Source organism: Littorina saxatilis, unplaced genomic scaffold (genome assembly GCF_037325665.1).
Source record: "Littorina saxatilis isolate snail1 unplaced genomic scaffold, US_GU_Lsax_2.0 scaffold_337, whole genome shotgun sequence".
Taxonomy (NCBI): Eukaryota; Metazoa; Mollusca; class Gastropoda; order Littorinimorpha; family Littorinidae; genus Littorina; species Littorina saxatilis.
In genome coordinates this window covers 120,548-130,752 of record NW_027129230.1, presented here as the reverse complement: position 1 = coordinate 130,752, position 10,205 = coordinate 120,548, and the positions used below count along the sequence as shown (strand labels likewise).

The 10,205-nt window shown below is 38.8% G+C and overlaps 1 long non-coding RNA gene across 1 annotated transcript; it reads right to left on the bottom strand.

Moving 5' to 3' along the window:
- Window positions 1-1,894: 1,894 nt before the first annotated feature.
- On the bottom strand, window positions 1,895-6,076 carry LOC138957506 (uncharacterized). Its single transcript, XR_011453050.1, has 6 exons — window positions 5,509-6,076; window positions 5,128-5,169; window positions 4,515-4,593; window positions 3,782-3,878; window positions 3,123-3,169; window positions 1,895-2,184 (listed from the first exon to the last, which is right to left on the bottom strand). It is a non-coding gene; the product is annotated as an uncharacterized lncRNA (long non-coding RNA).
- Between the last annotated feature and the right edge of the window lie 4,129 nt (window positions 6,077-10,205).

Here is a 10,205-nt window from a genome sequence, read left to right as displayed (position 1 = left end):
GTGACGGAGTGATTGAGTTTGTGTTACTGTTTGTCGATTTCTTACGTGAGCCTTGAAGGCTTCGCCTCTTGTTTCTCTATAATACTGGAATAAGTGGGTGCTTTTCTAGATCTAAGCATCGACCGACAGATAAAGATGTTCCTTGCATTGCATTCTCCTAAATCTGTTATTCTAACCAGTTTGTTTTAAATATAATTGTTCGTTTTTTGTTTGTTTTTAGTTGATAAGCTTACAAGATTTTTTCTTTTTTAAGTAAGTGGTTTCACACGTATAACATGAGACCCACATGCACTAGACAATGGAAGTTGAGGTCCTCGTTTAATACAACAAATGCCAGTATTATATTTCAGACTCCTTTTGGAGGAATGTGTGGGGTTTGGGTGTTGAACTTGAAGTGGTAGATTGTTTGCACAGGTATGAATGTTCGTACGTTCGAACGTGCACACATGTATGCAGGCATTTGTTTGTCAAGCAGGAACATGCAACATTTTGTTGACCGTATGTGAGTGCGTGTGTAATAAAACCAACGACAAACAATACAAAAAGCTCCAGCTCTGCTTCTTCACCAGTCACAGACGCATTGCGTTGTTCAGCTTTCCAGAAATATATTAACTCAGTCAGAACCCGCTTCATGAATATTTTATTTCAGGAAAAAGTCAATCGAATCTACACAAAAAAAGGTTATTGCGTTGTTCTGTCTTTGAGACTGTATCACATGATATTGAGCTACTAGAAGAAACATGTCTGTGGCATAGTTTGACCCAACAGATAGAGAAGTCAACAGAGGTATTCTGCCGTCAGCAGCTTTATTGCTGTTTTGAATTTGATCTTGCATAATTTTATTACATAATTTTGCAACACACAAAGAAATCGTAATTGAATATTTTACGCAAAATTGAATAATTCGCAAACATGTTTGTATGAACAAATATTATTTTAAGAAAATATGAGTGTGAGGATGGACGTATTTTGAGTGAAGTAGCAGAAATTCTTTTTAAGTTCTTTAGCTACATGCACACGTTCTGTTAATTACGTTCTTAGCAGGGAGATCCAGATTAATAATACTGCTGTGACAGGTTGTGGTTTCCATACACACTTTGAATACAGGAAAAAAACAAACAAACAAAAACAGTTAAAAAAAAAAATGTGCACATAGGATTAAAATATTAAAGTGTACAGAATAAAAGCAACATATGTACAAAAACAAATCTCGTGGTTCTCTTGTCAAACCCACTGTAGTAAGCACAGAATAGGAGAGAAGATTTTGGAGAAGGTGGCTTAACCTACTGAAGTAAATGATCAAGAGGATTCTAAGCATCCAGTGCTAAAGCTCTCAAATCACAAGACAAACACACTTGTTGTGGCTGTCCGAACTGTTGATTAAAAAAAAATAACATACCCACAAATTGTAAACATCTATTACAAAATTATAGATATTGTATGGATCTGTCTTTGTAAAATATACTGTACAGAAAATTTTAAATAATCTGCACAAATCTCGTGGTTCTCTTGTCAAGTAGTAGGCACAGAAAAAAACACAAAAAAACCCTGTGTTTTGTCTTGTAAATTATACTTTACTAAATGTGTACAGTATTCTAAGAAAAGAAAAATTCTTCCTTTTTATCATATCAATTGCCTCCCTTGAATTTTATTTGTAAAATAATTCTGAGAAAAAAAGCGTTCTACTTAAAAGCAGTGCAATCAAGAAAATGGGTACAACCTGTGTGTATACCTTTATTCCTTATTCTTTTTATTTAATTGAGGATGTCACTACGCAGTTTTACTGATTAAAAAAATTTCCTTCAAATTATCTCCCTTGAACAAACATTTCTTTTTACACTTTGTTTACACGAAGAGGTAGTTTTAAGGGTATATACAAAAACAAATATTGCAACCTTAGATGTATTTACATTTGGACTAATTCCATTAAAAAAAAATTCAAACTATAAATGATAAATCAAAATAAAACAGATTTTGGGGCTGTGCACAAGCTAATAGGATTAAACACGAAAGTCGTACCGAAGAATCGTCAAATACTTTTGCTAACAGCTATACTTAAACATAAGAAAATATGATCTGCATCTCTTGTTATGAAGATGATGGCACTGGTCCACCGAAGTGCATGCCATATATGCTTTACTGTGCGCTCTCCCTCTCAATGGTCTTTCCCTGGCTGACTCGATTCTGAGGAGATAAAAGAAAACACATTCAGTACAAGCTGTAAAAAATAACAACAAAACTAGTATTTCTTACAGTAGCTGCTGGTTTCTGAGTATTTGATTGAAGGCCCAATCCGACTTGTAAGAAGTTTGCCCGACTGTCGCAGATTTGGTCAGGTAATTGCATGGAGTAAAATCATGCCTCAATTTGGTAACATATACAAACTGCAATATTCTAAGGCTGTGAGTGTGAGAATACATCGGCGCCACTTTTTAAAAACTTTCTTTTTGTGTGTGCGCATGTTTTAGTGCCAAAAATGAATAGGCCGAGTGCTCTCTCTGCAAAACTTGTGTGAAGCTTCAGAGCTCTATCAATGGTTTGAAAGAAAAAACATACTTTTCCATTTTTGACGTTCTTGTTCCCTTCCCTGTGAAATTTACTGTCCGTAGGTTACTGGATTTTGTTAATGTCAGTGAAAACCTCAACTATTCATTGCTGAGTGCCCAGTGATAGCTATCCCCCTCAACGACCTGGCACTGCTGAATCCTGATTCTTCCCATAGTTTGATTCTGTTATGAAATTGTGTAGTTGGTAGTTATGTGAGCTTCTTCTTGGGGGTGGGGGGAGGGGGGGTTATTAAACCATCAGATCACAAAGTAAGACTTCATTGTAATGTGCAGATATTTGTTCATGTGCCCACCATTTTCTATGTGAAAACATGTTGCTAACTAACATGAACCCAACCTTAAAACATGATGTAGGTGAGTAGCCCATCTAGAAAAAAGAACCTGTTCTAATTCGGAATTAGAACAGGTTCGTTTTTCTAGATGGGCTACTCACCTACATCACGTTTCATGGTTGGGTTCATGTTAGTTAGCAACATGTTTTCAAATTCTCATCAGGCAATCACGGCTGACACTAAACACAGAACAGGTGGGAAAGACATAATTCAATTTACTCACCTTCCTTGCATTGTGAGACTGGCCATATGAATCTGCTGAAGTAGTTCCTGCACATATTTAATCAAATATTCATCTTAATAACGTGTTAATATCGCTTGTTCTAGCAAATCAGACTTGACAGTTTTCTGAAGGCTTGCACAATTTAAGAGCTTGCCTGTCCCCAATCATTACAATAAGAAACAACATCTAGTATGCAAGTATTTTCAGGGTATGAAGGTTTTAATATAATGTCGGTTCTTCTGGGGGCATGGAGAAACACCTTACACAAAGTAGAACATACACAACAAATTTCAAACAATTGAAGTCACACCATAGTTTTACTCACAAACAAACAACAGCAATACAATAAACAGTCTGCAAACGCCTACATGTTGTCTACACTAGGTATAAAGAAGCACATGAAGACAGGCTTTGTCAAGTAGACCATTATAGCGAATGAGCAACAGCTGATGATCCAGACCACCAAATTGACATGATTTCCCCTTATTCAGTTTGTGATTGTAGTCATATTGACGATGCATGACTTCAATTTTTCTAAGTAAGTCTCTTGGTGCGTTTACGGATACATTCATTGTCACAATTACGACATGCTAATGTCTAACCTGGGTAAACTTCAATTCATGACTTTTTTTTAACTGGCATAGACATTATGAGCATACCAGAATTATTTTCCTGTTAGACTGTCTTCTTCTTTTTCTTCTTCTGCGTTCGATATTCATGGCTGTCATATCGTCAGGTCAGTGGCTGCCATGAAGTCTGCATAAACCAATTAAATAAATAATTAAGGAAAAAAAACACCCTTACATCATAATAAATCAGAACCATCAAAACCACCCCCCACCCATCCAATAAAACCTGCATACAAAAACACTTCAAAATAAAAAAATGAAAACATTTAATTCCACTTCAAAAATATAAAAGTTGTTATGCTTTATTTTCATTATCTCTTTACACACACAAAAATTGCTGTGCAAATCTTTTTAAAAACATCAATGCCCGAGACACCAGCCTGTTTATGTTGTTGACCTTGTAGCTTTTCAGTTTAAGAGGCTGTTCAAAAAACCGTTTCCCTGGAATCTGCACAATGATAACCATGACTAATACCATAGGGAAAATATTACATCACCAAGACCTAAAAAATAACACCAACCGACACTCCTCACCCTTATTTCACCCACTATGCCAACCCAAAGACTGGAAAATAATAATCAAATACAGAATGAACAAAAATGCTTGATTTCATTTCTTCAATGATAAGTTGAAAATCTTCATTCTTCATAATAATGTTATTGGCATAATGTGTAATTGCCACAATTTACAGAGTTTTATGAAAAAATGATGCGATAAAAATCAAAGGGAAAACATTTGTTCATATACTGATACCTTATTTACCTTGTGGCTTGTGTGCCCCAGGTTTAGGAGCTGCTCAAACGTCCATTGCTCCTCAGTCTGCAAGAAATTAAGCGATGGCCTGAAGGAGAATGGAAAAAAATCCTTTGTCAGCACCCTGTGTATGTGTGTGGGTGGGTGTTTTAGATAAATAGGCAGGGTGGGGGGGTGTGTGGGTGTGTGCAATAGGTACCACGCCTAATGCAGTCTGCAAAACAAGTACAACACTTCTACAGAGCTTTTATGATACAAAGCTTCAAATAAGAAACACATTACAATCAAATGAAAGCTGAGCCTGTCATTGCAAAATAAGAAGGAATATACAACAATCCAGTGGCATGTAAAATATTGTTCCTTCAGAAAGATGGCTCTGACAGCAGAAACAATTTAACTTGAAGTTTGAGTCAAAAATTATTTCTCTACATTAGCGAACGTAGGCTACTTGCAGTTATACCCCTCACACATGAAATATTCACAGATTGAATAACAGTTTGTTCCCAATGTTGCTTCCGTGTATCGGTTAGATCCATCTCGGTTAGATCCATCTGCAGAGTACGGATTGTCATCCGTTTAAAAAGGAAAAACAATCAGAACTTGTCATCAGTGATCAACCTACCTTGCAAGAGTGGGGTGAAACACTCACTTCCTGCCAACATGTCTGCAAAAAAAGGAAACAATGCCAATGAAAGCTTAAAATGGTTCTTTTGTTCAAAATGTGTACACGTGCTTCATTTCTGGGGTGAAAGTGTAAAATATATCGATGGATTGATAGAACAATATAGCCTCAAGTTCACCGCACCAAAAAATACTTATCAATCAACATTGTTATAACTCGATCAGCTATTCCATCTCTTTCATGTACCCGTGTAACCCCCCCCCCCCCCCCACCCCCCCCCCCCCCCCCAGATCCGCCCTTGGTGATGGTGTGAGCGTGTCTGTGTTTGTGTACGTGTGTGTGTGTGTGTTTGTGAACAAGCTTTGAAAAACGTATGTTTACCTTGCTCTAGATCTACTGATTTTCGTAGGCGGAGACTTCTCTGCCGTGAGGGCGGCTTCGTTTCCCTGGCAGAATTCAACATCTTGTACAGATCTGCCGGTGATTTTCTTTTCCTCCGCTTCGTGAGTCACTTGATCCACAGATTTAACGAACATTGAATGTTCTTTTAGTTCTTGTGACGGAAGTACAATCAAGGAATTAAGTGGGCATTCCTGAGTCCTCTGCTGGCTTCATGTCCACAAAGTAAATCGCACAAACTTGCAGGGTTTGGGGGGTAGTTTATTACTTTGAAGAAGAACAGCTAGTCGTCGCTGCCCGTTCAGCATTCTTCGCGCGACTTTTGCAGAGGAAGGCATATGCATTTTTTTTCTCCTGCTAAATGTTGCCAGGGTGCACAAACTGAGAAAGCATTCCCGATTTTCCACAATGTTCTACTTCTTTAGAGTCTTTTGCACAACATGATTTATAACTGCCAGTGTTAGTGTACGTCTAATTCATGATGCCTACCTGACAGCTGGGTCAAAAGTTACGTTCGAGAAAATACTCGAACTAAGTTCCAAACAACTCGAAGAGCTGACATGTAACATGTGGGATTTTGGCAAGCGGAAACGACGTAGATCTAATGTCATTCAAGGGTATCGTAATGTGGGAATGTCAAGGCCAGTTTTTGACTGGTTTTGAACTGAAGTTGGGCTCCGAATGGAAATAAACACTTCCTCCAGCTGCGCGACCCATTGATAACAACAGTTGGAACTGGTAGGAAGATGAACAGGTCTTGTGAACTGGCTACACACTGTTACGGTTCAAGTATAAGTTCAAAGTAAACACTCAACTGAGGTGGCAGGTAATGGCGGACTTGACTTCCTTCATAACCAAATATCACTCTTCTGACAAAAAAACGCAAATGCTATGTTAAACCGGAAAATACGTAAACCGGAAAAGGAAGCGCATCAAAACCAAAATGGCAGCCCCCATGAAATCCGAAAGGTCACAGAAAAAAGTCGTGATGGGATTATGATTAAAATTAAATTTCCGAAATTGTTTTAAAAACAATTTCATCTTATTCCTTGTCGGTTCCTGATTCCAAAAACATATAGATATGATATGTTTGGATTAAAAACACGCTCAGAAAGTTAACAAGTCGCGTAAGGCGAAAATACAACATTTAGTCAAGTAGCTGTCGAACTCACAGAATGAAACTGAACGCAATGCCATTTTTCAGCAAGACCGTATACTCGTAGCATCGTCAGTCCACCGCTCATGGCAAAGGCAGTGAAATTGACAATAAGAGCGGGGTAGTAGTTGCGCTAAGAAGGATAGCACGCTTTTCTGTACCTCTCTTTGTTTTAACTTTCTGAGCGTGTTTTTAATCCAAACATATCATATCTATATGTTTTTGGAATCAGGAACCAACAGGGAATAAGATGAAAGTGTTTTTAAATTGATTTCGACAATTTAATTTTGATAATAATTTTTATATATTTAATTTTCAGAGCTTGTTTTTAATCCAAATATAACATATTTATATGTTTTTGGAATCAGAAAATGATGGAGAATAAGATGAACGTACATTTGGATCGTTTTATAAATTTTTAATGTTTTTTACAATTTTCAGATTTTTAGTGACCAAAGTCATTCATTAATTTTTAAGCCACCAAGCTGAAATGCAATACCGAAGTCCGGGCTTCGTCGAAGATTACTTGACCAAAATTTCAACCAATTTGGTTGAAAAATGAGGGCGTGACAGTGCCGCCTCAACTTTCACGAAAAGCCGGATATGACGTGATCAAAGACATTTATCAAAAAAATGACAAAAACGTTCGGGGATTTCATACCCAGGAACTCTCATGTCAAATTTCATAAAGATCGGTCCAGTAGTTTAGTCTGAATCGCTCTACACAGACACACACACACACACACACACACACACACACACACACACACACACACATACACCGCGACCCTCGTCTCGATTCCCCCTCTACGTTAAAACATTTAGTCAAAACTTGACTAAATGTAAAAACGAAGAGAGGTACAGAAAAGCGTGCTATGCAGCTCATCGCAACCGCTAGGTACGCGCTAAACATGTACAGACTCGTCACTTTCACTGCCTTTTGCACGAGCGGCGGATTACGGTCATTGTGAAAAAATGCAGTGGGTTCAGTTTCATTCTGGAGTTCCACAGCTTGACTAAATGTAGTAATTTCGCCTTACGCGACTTGTTTGATGTTTCTGGAGGGAAAGGAAGCCTCTCCTTGAACAAAAAAGGTAAATTCGACAGCAAGCTGTATAGGCAATGAAGAAGAATTGAGATTGTAAGGACTCATACTTTTCATCACAAAAATCGTTGAAGAAAAATGTCTTTCGAAAGGGGGTGAGAGGTGCGATTTCTCCTCGGATTTCATGATGATCCAGATGCAACCCCGCCCCCCTCCCTCCCCCCCCCCCCCCCCCCACACACACACAAAAAGCGTTTGGGAGGTACATGCTTAAGCCTGGGGAGGGTGGAGGGGGGGTTTCGCAACCCCTGTAACCCCCCCCCCCCCCTAGTCTGGCCCTGTCTATGTTGCTCTATGACTGTTCTGAATGTAGGCAAAGATCTTGAAATTTGTTCAAGATCTTTGAGTTTGATTGAGATCATTGACATTGTCGACATTGCCACGTCCGGCTGTCACTCGCTCAGTGTGACCTCGACTGGCTCGAGTCTGATCGAGTCTGCGTGTAGCCAAAACCGAAACTAGAAATGTGTTTTTCATCCCAGCGCTTCTTTGCATTAAGCTTGGATTCATTTTAGCACCTGTAAACTTATCAACAATGGGTTAAATTCAGGAACTATGGCGGGGAGACGTGCCAGTTTGGGTCACTTGATCCTCATGTCAAAGTCGATCAAAGTCATGTTCGTTGGGGATTTTGTTATTATAGACTCTACCATCACACATACATGTACTTTAATTTCAATCCACCCAATAGTTTTTGAGAAAATGGGTTTAAAAGATTTAGCTCTGGAAATGTGAAATTGTGCAAGTATATATATTCATGTGTGTGAGTGAAGGTGTGGGAGTTGAATGTGTATGAGTGCAGGGGCGGATTAGGGGGGGGGGGGTTACAGGAGTTCCGGACCCCCCCCCCCCCTCCCCCGGCTGTCAAAAAAAATTAATACTAACTTTAAAAGAAATAATGAGTGGCTGCTGACACCAGTTGATCATGTTTAAAATCAAGGATAAGCCATAAATTGTTCATAAAATAGCTAAAACTCTTCAGCTTCTGAGGGGGGGGGGGGGGGGCTAAGCCCCCAACGGGGCCTTGCCCATGTACCCCACAAGGTTTACCCTTGGACTCCAGGTTGTAACCCCCCCCCCCCCGGCCCCCCCCCCCCCCCTCTCTGGCTTAACTGCTCCGCCCCTGGAGTGTATATTCCTGTGAGTGTCTGTATGAGAGAGAGAGAGAGAGAGAGAAAAACAACAATGAAAACAACATTCTTGTTACTGATTTCAAATCATGATATGTATTTATATGTGTGAATGAAAGAGAATTCAAATTTTTTTTTAAAGTGCAACAGTTGTCACTTTGTGTTGAATAAACAATAGATCCAGAGGAGCGAATAACTGTGTGGTTGTGTTTACTTTGACACGTGCTTTCTGTACCTGCAACTTTTACCGTGACCGTGATTTGCCACTGGTGTTCGTGATCGTGAAAACAAAAATCAAGGTAACTGTGATCGTGAAAGCTAAAATTTCCCTTCCCGTGATCGTGATGATACCCCCCCCCTTTGGGGCCCTCAACGTAATTTCTCTTTCTTGCATTTAAAGATTATGTGTGTAGAAACGAAGACTTGTGTTTGCTGATGACAGTGTTTGAAAAGCATTCCAAGTAGGACAAGCCAGTTCATCGCGTTTTTATGATCAGTGCGTTTGTGTACAGAAAAAATGCACTAGATTTGATATTCATCAAGAGATGAAAAAGTGTCAGCAGCATCCATTAGATGTACTTAAGAGTCTGTGCGTGTGTATGTGTTAGCTTTTGTATCTGCAATCTTTGTATTGAGTGCAGTTTTTGTTTGCTTCCTCTAGATCTGACAATCTTGAGGTGTATTAGCCTATATAATGCTTCTGTCTTTTTTATTTTTTTCGTTTGTGTATGGAAAAACTCACCAAAAAAGTGGCTCTTTGACATCTCTCCCTCTCTCTTTCTCTCTCATTCTCTTTTTTTTTTTTTATCTTCCTCTGAATAGTATGGAAAATAGATTTGATGCCCAAATCCATGGTTAAAGAAAGAATGTGCAGGTTACAGGTTTTAATAAAGTGTTAAAGTTACTACCCAAAATGGGCTTTGGCTTTTCTTGTGATGTGATGAATTATTTTCTAACCAAGGTACAGAGTGAGTTTTATTTTATTGAAATACACACACACACTACACACACACTCGCATTGCGTGCACTCGCACACACACACATACAGAATATCAGTTTTTAACTGTTCCTCAATTTTGTAACTCATGAAATGCATGTACTGTGATTGTTCAATCAAATCTGCAATAAATGCGATATGCTGCCCCTACACACACACACACACACATACACACACACTGCTGGTGCTAGCAAGGCAGTCAGCCATACCACAAAGTGCGTTGTACTGATCATTTTACATTTCTTTTGAGTTTGCCTGAAAGTGTTATTTATCACAGGGTCAACTTTTCCA